This window comes from Varroa destructor, unplaced genomic scaffold (genome assembly GCF_002443255.2).
Source record: "Varroa destructor unplaced genomic scaffold, Vdes_3.0 BEIS01000007.1, whole genome shotgun sequence".
NCBI lineage: Eukaryota > Metazoa > Arthropoda > Arachnida > Mesostigmata > Varroidae > Varroa > Varroa destructor.
In genome coordinates, this window is record NW_019211460.1 from 30,538,203 (window position 1) to 30,548,638 (window position 10,436).

The window sequence follows — 10,436 nt, forward strand, 5'->3', positions numbered from 1 at the left end:
TTTTAGATCGTTTTTTTTTTTTTCTATAACGGCCTCGTTAGTTGTAAAATTTAGCTTTACCCGCAAAAAATACTAGAAGTGTCACTGCGGATGCTATCGCAAAACCTTAGAGAGACTGATGTGATTCTTGACAAATAGAGATGGACGACGAAACACTCGACCAAAAACGAAAAATATTATATAAATTTATACCTTAAAGTCAGAAATTGGCACTATGCAATGGTACACAGTCGCTGAAAAATGATAAGTACCTTTCTTGCTATAGGTGATGAAAATAAACGCTAGGACCTACCGTAACTATTGCTAATCATTGAAATAGGATCAATAAGTTGGAACTTTTTATTGCCATCGGTAGAATTATTTTTAGTACGCTGTGTATAAATAGAAAATAGAGGCGATACTTGAAAAGATGGGTTACTGAGACATCATTTTTGGCAATTTTCCAAATGACTCTCTTTGTAAGAATGTTAGCTCTAAATGTACTCGTTAAGTTAGCTTTAATAAATGGCAACATTTTTTCAGTTGCATGATCGACTGCGCTTACCTAAATGCTAAAAAAAAAAAAAAAAAAAAGAACGAAGGGACGTCATCACACACGTCAAAAAACCCTGCCAGCCAAATGGGCTAGAGCAATTAGTAAAATCATGAATTCATTCATTGCCGTAGCAGCGTCCGATATTTCTTACGGACGTTTCCTCTGAATACCCCAAAGACCGATATTCTGGGCTTTCCCAAAAATCGAACAAGAACAACAGTCCTATGGTGCCAAAGACACGGTTTTCCCTTATCCAAATGAATACCATTTGATCTTGAAAATGTACTTTTATTATCGCGACATTCATTTTGAAGAGTTATTGATGCAGTTATGATAATCCCTAAACCAAAACGGTCTCGAAAACTACATTACTGCGCACTATAAATTCGCGACACTATGATAGATAAGAAAAAATTAGAGGCAGAAGTTTCCCATATGGCAGAGACCTAACGACGAAGACCCTAAAAGTGTGAACCGGCCTATTCAGACCCGCACCGAACCAAAGCGATTCGCGCACCTATGGATAGATTGAGAACGTTGCTTATTGAACGAAAGAAAACGCAAGTCGTTAACGTGTCTGCTATTCTCAATAATACCAAACAGATGCATCCCAGTTGTAGGCAGCGGTATAACGAGCAACATTGACTCTTCCAGTACTATTTTTTTTTGCTAGCCATCATAATCATGAGTAACTCACTTTGTTCGATAGAAACATTATCGTCCGATTTCATCAGGTCGTCCTGAGCCCTTAAAAGTCCTTCTTTTTGATCGCGTCCGCCACTATCTCTCAGTTTCACTAGTACATTCTTCACGTATATGTGTAAGATTAAAGTAACAGCATCGGTGGCATATCACTTTCGCTTCGTACAACTTTTGCCCTCCATCCCTTCAATAGTTCGTGTAGCACCTCGTCTAGCTTTGGCGGAGCACCCCATGCAGCAGGGCTTTGCCCCTCCCAAGCAGGAGCTGCCTCGCAAAGTTAAACTGTGGTTGGCTTTCAAGCTTAGTGTTCTGGTCGGTTTGACGCCTAAGCATCAGCAATAGTCACAGCCTAAGTACACCTCACAGAGATTATCATATATACGAGAGCCGAACAGTATCAGCATCACTCATAACCGAAACATTATCTCCGCGCCGCGAAACAGACAGGGCATCATCTCGTGACGGCAACAGCTTGACGTAACCATATATGTGTTCGGTTGAGAGGGCAACAGCCATCCAGAGCCACTCACACGTAAAATCGTCCCGTTGCCGGCCAGGCAGTCAACGCCATTGTTGGTTTTCCTGCTTTTACATGATATTCTGATGACGAGCCGCGAGGTACGGGGCACGGATGCCGCAGAAAAGTGCTCTCTTATTAGACTTCGCATTGTGTCTGCGTTCTCCTCAGGTAACAATTATGCTCTGTATCGTACTCGTTTCGACTCATATCTACCGCGCATACACGCGAAGATGAACAGCGATTCCCCGGTAAAAAGAGGTCTTCAGAAAGAAACAACGTTAAGCGACGCGACATCGCCGACAAACATTGATTATAACAGTACTCGATTGGATCCATATCTAGTCTATAACCAGGCAAAATAGGCGATCATATGAGGGAATATTTATTTGCGGTATTATCTCCAAATTCATATCACGGCACGACGATATCGGCGTTATCTTCTTCAGCTTGCCTATCTGCCTGTGCTCCTGCGGGTGACCAATACACGATGGTTTCTCCGAACCGCTGTTGGATGGGCTTGATCATCGCTGAACTCACGAGTCTCCAAGGCGATGCGTCCAAGACATTCAAAACGCTTCTTGTGTTTAAAGAGCGTCACGCGATCAAATAAGGTCTTAGACGTCGGAGGCGTTTACGACGGCGCCCTGATCACTACGCGCTAACATCGGCCACTGTTGACTGACATTGTTGGCCTCTACTGGGGTACATAGTGTTATGATGTCGTCTCGCACTGTAGAAAAGCGGCTAAGAAGCGATCTGATTAAAAGCCAGCTGACGATAAAGCAGTCACTCGATGTAATTACGGGGATGTGTTCATAGAGAGTTGAGATACGGGAAACGGTTAAGCGACGCTCGGCGCTTTGCAAGATCAGAATCAGCTGTTAACTTAAAACTGTTACGGTCTTCATATAATAAACTTTACGGTCTTTGATTTGATATAAAAAAATCGCATCGTTTCTAACTAATGTCATATGATCACTGTGAAATAGGCTCCGGCAACTTGAACGAAGCGGTCTGTGAAGTATTTGCTATTCGTTTGTAACAAAGATGGTGGAAAATGGTTTCTGTAGATTAAATAGCTTGGATCGGACAGCTTGATGACTGAAAGCTTTGCACGCCTCGAAACGCATAAGTAACCGCATGAATCTTTTTTCTTATTATATAATTATTATTATATACGAATTTACCTACGTGTGTTAATGTCGAAAAACGAAAACGGGAATTCGTTATAATTATGTTTAAAGCAACTCTTTTCTGTGGACGATAATCGCTTAGTACCACTCGTCTAACCGGTATCTGACCGCTAATCGTGGCGTTCACACACCAGGGACAAAGTGGTTCTGAACTTGAGCACGGTTTCGTTCTGACGCCAGGAGTATCTCTGTCTATCTCAGTATTTCGAGTTGTATGCCCGGTATCGTCGCCAGGCACTTCATCATCTGAAAACTAGCCTCGTTTGGGTATTTAAATAAAGTAGCTAGTTTTTATCTTAAGCTAACATCGAAATGAGAACTCATTGAAAAGGTACAAAACTGGGTTTCTTGCACACGTTTGTCCTCCGTACATCATGTTCCACCTGCTGAAAATGAAAAATCATACCTTTCGCCCGGCGTGAACAAAGATCGGATACATACGACCTCGGTGACTTGTCTGTGCAGTAAACAAGCCTTATCTAATAGGCTCAAGGACTTCCTTGTACTTACTTGCTTCCGATTGCTTGTATCTCCGATTGTATTGTAATATTCTTCAAGGGTAATACGGATTGCCCTTTTGTTAACAAAAACCGCGCTTCCAGAGCTGTTTGTTGGTTGATATTGCGGGGTTTGATAGGCAACTATGCGAAAGCGTAATCTTGTAGTAAAAAAATAATCCTGTAGAGGAAAATAGATTTGTAGAAAAATTAAGTAAATAATGACGACGAACGTTGAAAAAATTCATGTAAGTTAAACAGGGTTATTCATAACAGGATTTGTATCCAAATAAAAAAATTCTTCATATGATTTATTTACAAAATATTTAATTTAACTATGCCTGCACCTAAACCACTGCTATGGCTCTGTCCGTAATCCTGTCAACTAAAAATATTTACCTAATAAGCTAGATATATGTAATTAAAACAGTAATCATTTTAAATAGGACGCTGTGCGGCCTAAATTCACTAGGAAGGGTGCTTTTTCTTCGCTGCACTCCCGCTAACGTATCGTTGAATTCGATGCTTTCTAAATAGTTGTTCCCTATTATAGTAGAGAACCACAGCGTAACGCTGACCTGCACCGGACGTTACACTTGAAAAGATTGATCCTACATTAAGCTACCACAAGTCAGCCAAACATCAGGTCGCAGAAAGCGGTATTTACTATTATTGTCTATAGACTCCATTTTGCCAAGCTTGAAAGTGTTCCTAATGCCTCACTTTGACCGTATTAGGAATCAATCAGGCCAATGCGTAAGCTCGCATCATCAAATCGATGATGTTATCACGCTCATCCGTTGTATTTCAGTGTAACTGATGAGTACTAATTTTTTCTTATCGTTTTAAATTTATTACTGCTTCATGAAATGTCATTAGAGGGCAACGTCTGCGGTCACTCATGATGTCCGCCCACATTAAGAAACTGAATCGGGATAGCGATATATGCACGGATATAGGGACATCGCCCCTATATTGCAAAAGCGTCAGTACGCAAGCTTGTCTACACACAGACTTCGCTATTCGATGTCGCTGACAGCGGAAGAGACTGTATACTAAGCAAAAACAAGAAGATGCTTTAAGAATATACCTTGAGCACATGAGGATACCGTTCTATCTGTTCCTTATGGCGCTGATGGAGATTGGATGAACGGGGCGCTTGTTGAACGATGCTATCCGGTAGCAGCGCAAAAAAGCCTGTTGTGCGGAGTACGTTTATGTTTTATTAGCATTAGAGAGTTGCCAACATTGTCTCAATGGCGGGCACTCTGCTGCTAAACAAAAAAAAGCAGTGTTGAGTGCGGGTTATCATGGCATAGCGTATTTTCGAGTGTATACATTCTAGGGAACATACCTATGGGTAACTACGTAAAGAACGGCGGGTTTGATCACTTCTGTTAAAGGAATACCGGCCTAATCGGATAGTTTTGTAGGATAAGATACAGCCAGTAGTTCTACCAAGACCTAAATTATCCACTATGACAGCCTAAGCTGTCGGTGTTTAGAAATACATTTAAGGCCTTTCGATACGCCTATCCAGTACCCTCTCAGGACCATTTCTGTTTGAATATAGCGGACTGAATGGCCCGTTCAGCCAAAGCATCCTAAGAACGCTGTCGTTGCTATAGCTATTGCTGTTGTTTTGCCGTTGAAGATGCTTTTTACTGAACAGTAAAGATGTGTAAAAGTTTAATGAGTAAAAGATGAACGGGGCACCATTTACGGCTTCTTGTTGGGTGCCGCTCTCGGGTGGCCACTGCTAGACGGCGGTAATAAACACGGTTCCCGCCTTATCTGCTGGTAGATGCCATTGGTATGGCAATCGTTTCTATAGTTGTAGCTCAATCCTGCTAGTAATAATAATAATGATAATGTTAACAATAGGGTCAAAAAGTAATGCTACTGATCTCGTAAACATAACGTAAAGCGAATGGGCCGTAAAAAAGAGCTGAGATAGGGAGTGATTACCAAAATCACCTAGGGCCGTATGCTCCATAATTACTACTATTACTTCTGCTGGAACATTACAGGTCATGCGTGAAACACTTGTATGGGGTGAACTTTACATTTGTTACAACTAGGGAGAAAAAGGCTAAAAAGTGAGAAAAGGCTAGATGATGCCTAGGTGACTGGGTATAACTAGCAAGTTTTGTTTAGGACATTTAAGGCGATCACGAGCGCCAGACAGTGTCTAAACAACTGGCAAATTGGGTTTCCTTTGCTTGCATTAACGCTGAGTAAGCCCATCATACAAATAGACGACCGAGAGCCAAACGAACCTCTGCTAGCGAACGATGATCGGCTTATTTGACTCAGCAGTACCAATCCTAGTTTTTCCCCCTTTTTTCCATTGTGCGCTCATTCTGGACGGATCATTTTATATAACAGGGCACTATTCAATCGTGTAACTATTAGCACCGCATCATAGCTTCATCTCAGAAACTACCGCTGCTATAGACCACTCGGGAGGCACAGGATTATCGGTCTTTTACATTTTTTCAATGCATTGACCTGTAACAGCATTAGATAAATATATACTACAACAAAATGAGACCAAACGAAAAATAGGCCCTCAGAATGGGGCGACAGCGAATACTGGTACATATTATTCAAACAAAAGTTTTACCAGGGCGCCGTTCAGTCATATAATGTCACTGAATATCACAGGTAATTTTATAGTAACTTTGGGGGCTGACGTTTTCGACAGCTATTTCACAAATGATCCCACTTCCTTTTTTCAAGATAATCACTGACCTCTCATAAGTATTACTTCGATAACGACGAAAGCACCTTCTGGTGTTATCCGTTATCTAGTAATTGTTCAAACAATGACGCTCGCTGACCAGACGGAAATTCTTACGAACTCTCATTGTTTACTAGGTGTGATTACGAGCAGCAAATCTCACGTATACGTGATGAAGTGATCGACAAAAGTTCCCATGTATCTGAAAGCAGCCATTAGTCAATCCCTAGTTTCAGTCGGGGGAGGGACAGACTACATGTCTTCGCTAGCTTCTTATGGGTCGTGGTGGGCTCGATTCGTTTCAGTTGGCTGTTCTGTCTTCAGGAGGGGTTAGTGGAACTCCTCATGAATCATTCATGATGGCCCGTTTAACCCTCACTGTTGATGTCAGGATCCCGTTAGTTCTACACGGGGCGTAAGCTTTAGGCAGAAGGTTCCGATATGTATGGAATTACCTGAGGAAAAAACATCCCTGAAAAAAATGAAAAAGAATCTGATGCTTTTAAATGAGAGAAAATGGCTGGTCGGAAATTATCACTGTATTGTAAAGTGTTTTGTCAAAAATCAAGACAATTTTCTCTACACAATGAACCACAGTACGGTTGAAAATGGAGATCTTTTCATGCAAACCAAAGCATCGACTGCAACAAGAGTTTTTCTCCAAAACAAAGTACACTGTTCCACATATTATGATATCTCTATCTTTCAACAAGTTATCGAAAACCTAGAAATCACTCACTCACCTCGGTCGAACAGCACTCACATTTATGAGAAACCTACATTGTTTCCCAATCGTTACATAGAATAACAAACAACTTACAGGTCTACTAACAGTGTCCTAAGTAATTAAGAGGTCTCCGTAGGCTTTGATCGACATTCATATTCCCTTCAATTAAACAGTTGCAGTAGAATATCTACTTCGTTTCGATTTAGTCCATTGCTCTCGGCTGGTTATTCATGAGAACTAGATCCAGGGAACCAATGTCACTCACATATTGCGGTTACACTCACCGCTATAAGAGGTCCCAGCGCAAAATAGACTAGATTCAATCTAACCGATTCTCTGCTGTGGTCTGCATGATCTTACGGCCGTTCTATGATCTCCATTATGGCATAGTAGATGAATCGTGTCTCTTGCTTCGGTGACGTGCGCGCTGTAGTGGTTATATCTCAAACGCGTAGCTGGTACAGGTAATCATCTGTATGAGGTTACGCCCGCTATTGTCCTAAGCCACTAGCGATCTAGCGGGACGCTAGGCCTTGGTTCAGACTCCTCAACGATGAGAGCGGATGGAGCCGGAAGAGCCCACGCCTAGTTCACAGCCGCATGTCGGCTGTACTCATATAAATGCCATACATCGGCTGAGATCGATGTGTCTCCTTTGTCGAGACCCCACATCCTTACAACCGAAGGGCGACGGCCGCGACTGTGACAGTGGGCAGGCTGAATGATAGCTGCTGCCATCCTGTGAGATTCTCATCTAGAAATGACCCACAAAGATCCAAAGCGAAAAAATCAAGGTACAAGCGCGGTCTACCACCGATCTCCTAGTGATCCATAACGAGACAAAGGCTTATATGTCAATATGAGTTTCTTACTTTGTTTTGAATCGATGTTTGTCATATTTATTAAGACGCGCGGCTCTCTTAAAATAGCGACTGACCTGCCTTATAATAACCTATTATACGTCTAGCAAATAAACGGTGCACATGGTATCTGGCGCATGGAAACGGTGCTTATCGAACGGTACAAATGCTTTATACCTGCGTAACGAATGTTTGACGCAGGATCATGCATAGGTATGCCCCCATCAAACGCGACATTTGAATGAGATCTGCGCACCGATCGACCTAGTACACTCAATAGCTTAGGCTGTGGGAGGCGGGCGATGATGGCGGGTACAGCTCTTTACTTGTGCTTGAGATGTTGTATGGGTACGCAAAAAACACTACGAAATTCTACGTACGCACGATTGACGACTGGTGCAATTCAACAGAATCTCTGGCGCATCCCGCTTAATGGTTAGGAAGCACCGGCCTTAATGTCAAATCAGCGTACGATGAAGCAGACAAATGTAGCAGTGGCCAGTAGTGTACCGTAACAGGTTAGAATCACAATACTCGAACTATAGCCGCCACTCGTAAAAGGGCTTACTACAATGATCGCAGCTTTACGAAGAGAAAGGTTGCGACGGTACCACCAACGCGGCTGCAGACGCCGCTAAATTGTGACGTCGTTCCCTTGAAACGTTTTTATCGCGCATCAGAACTGGGTTGGGTTGACTATAATCTAACTGTTGTTGAGACTAAGTGTACGCGTGTCTCATAGCAGATATCCGCACAACATCCTTTTATGATGCCTCCTTTCAGGTTGTGAAGTCTGCTTGTCATTATATCCACCTGTGCAGCAACTATTGCTGTTCAATTGAAGAGTAACCCATAATAGTCGATCGTCGTTCAGCTAATACCTCGCATTCATTTTCCTTTGAAGTAGTTGTAGTAGTAGGGCAGGCCTTCGTTTTTTTTTTTCGCCTGCCCTCTCTAATACTAGCACAGGCCACCTAGGTCCATTTGTGTCATCTTCATCGATTTAGAAGAGAAGATCGGGAAGACTCGGCGCCACCGCTTTTACAAGTAAAAGTGCAGAAGCTATGATATCACCAGGAGCGGGCGCACCCGTGGCCTCTGATGACAAAGAACTGATTGATATATTATTGTACACGCCAAAACAGACGCACGCAGACACGATGGTAAATTACACGGCCTAATAAAGGCTCTACACGCTCACTGATGCTGAGATCTAAGTGATGTCTTCATGATTTTCTGAAATGTGCACCCGCCTAGTGGTTGTTAAGAGGTGACAAAACCGTATGGTGGGCGAAATATTTACGTTAAAGTCGATGTGTGTGGGATGTTCGAGGGTGGCAAATCAAACTATAGTAGGCCCGGCTAGCCAGACCAATTTAACGTTGCTATCAATTCTTGAAAAATTCCGGTCCGGTTTTTAGCTAAGATCAACAGGGTCGTCTCTCAAAGTTCGCATCTTCCTCTATTTCTATGAACTGATGTTTGTGCATCAGCGACTCCGAAAGGACTTTTCGTTATTTCAAGTGTTCCCACGTTTGGCTGTGCTTGTATATATGTATGCTTGATTATACCATAGGATTTGCCAAGACTTTTTATAATATAGTACGTTTGTGTGCTTATAGGAGTTCTCTTAATTCTGACCTGCATATGTGAGTGTTATCTGTAGTCCTATGGAAAAAAAAAGGGTTGTGCCTAATGAAATTATGGAAAAAAAGGCAATTTCCATAATTTCATTAATGTCAATAATTGATTTAATATGACAGAAAAGCTAAATAGAGTAAAATATGAAACAATTCGCAAGATAAGACAGTTATAGGTAGAGCTTTTAGAATCGCTTTTTCGTACCTACATGCTTAAACGTTCCTACAATGCAAAGCTCCATATAGAATTTTCCTTTTGATAAGCAAACATATATATATATATATATATATATATATATATATATATATAGCGTAGTCTATGGACAGCCGTTATAAACCACCATGAAAAGTTTGACTGCTGCCGATGCATCGGCAATTGTAATAATATATTTATATTTTTGCGTCCGTTTTCACTTAACTACATGGCCAGGTGATGTGGTCTTTATCTCGCACCCAATCCCAATTTGTTTTGAAGACCCATCTCCGCCTGAAAAACTGGAAGTGGTCTTCTTTTAAAGTTCAGATATGGAGAATCCGGGCGGTCGGGTTGACAGCAACTCTAGGGGGTCGTCGCGCAATGTGGCTTCAAACCCATAGAGCAACGGAGTTCCGCCTAACACCTCGCTTGCCAGTGTGTTCATCACAAAGGCGATCAGTGGGAACATCGCAGAAATGGACAAATCAGGCGCCTTTAGCAATTGCGCAAACAGCTGGCAGGCTTGCGGATGTGCTATATAGTTCACGGGGCTACTGCCGGAGCGCGCCAACAACTGCCTGACTTGCCGAGCCCGGAAGTAGCTTCAGTTGTCTCTGTGGAGTCATCTGTGGGCTTCATTCTTTAGCAGACTCCGCAAATCCCGCAATCTGCCCGCAACCCGCAAGCAACCAACGGGTGGACACTTATTGACAGGCCCGGATAGCTTTGATGGGAGAGAGCAAGCACAGATAGGTCGGCTGATCCTGAGAAGACCGATCAAAGACCTTACAGTCCGCGTTATCCCACGAAAAACTGGCCACTC

The 10,436-nt window shown here is 42.5% G+C and overlaps 1 long non-coding RNA gene across 1 annotated transcript; it reads right to left on the reverse strand.

Moving 5' to 3' along the window:
• Positions 1 to 827: 827 nt before the first annotated feature.
• LOC147754560 (uncharacterized) lies at positions 828 to 5,270 on the reverse strand. Its single transcript, XR_015317074.1, has 3 exons — positions 4,802 to 5,270; positions 4,538 to 4,644; positions 828 to 3,628 (listed from the first exon to the last, which is right to left on the reverse strand). It is a non-coding gene; the product is annotated as an uncharacterized LOC147754560 (long non-coding RNA).
• Between the last annotated feature and the right edge of the window lie 5,166 nt (positions 5,271 to 10,436).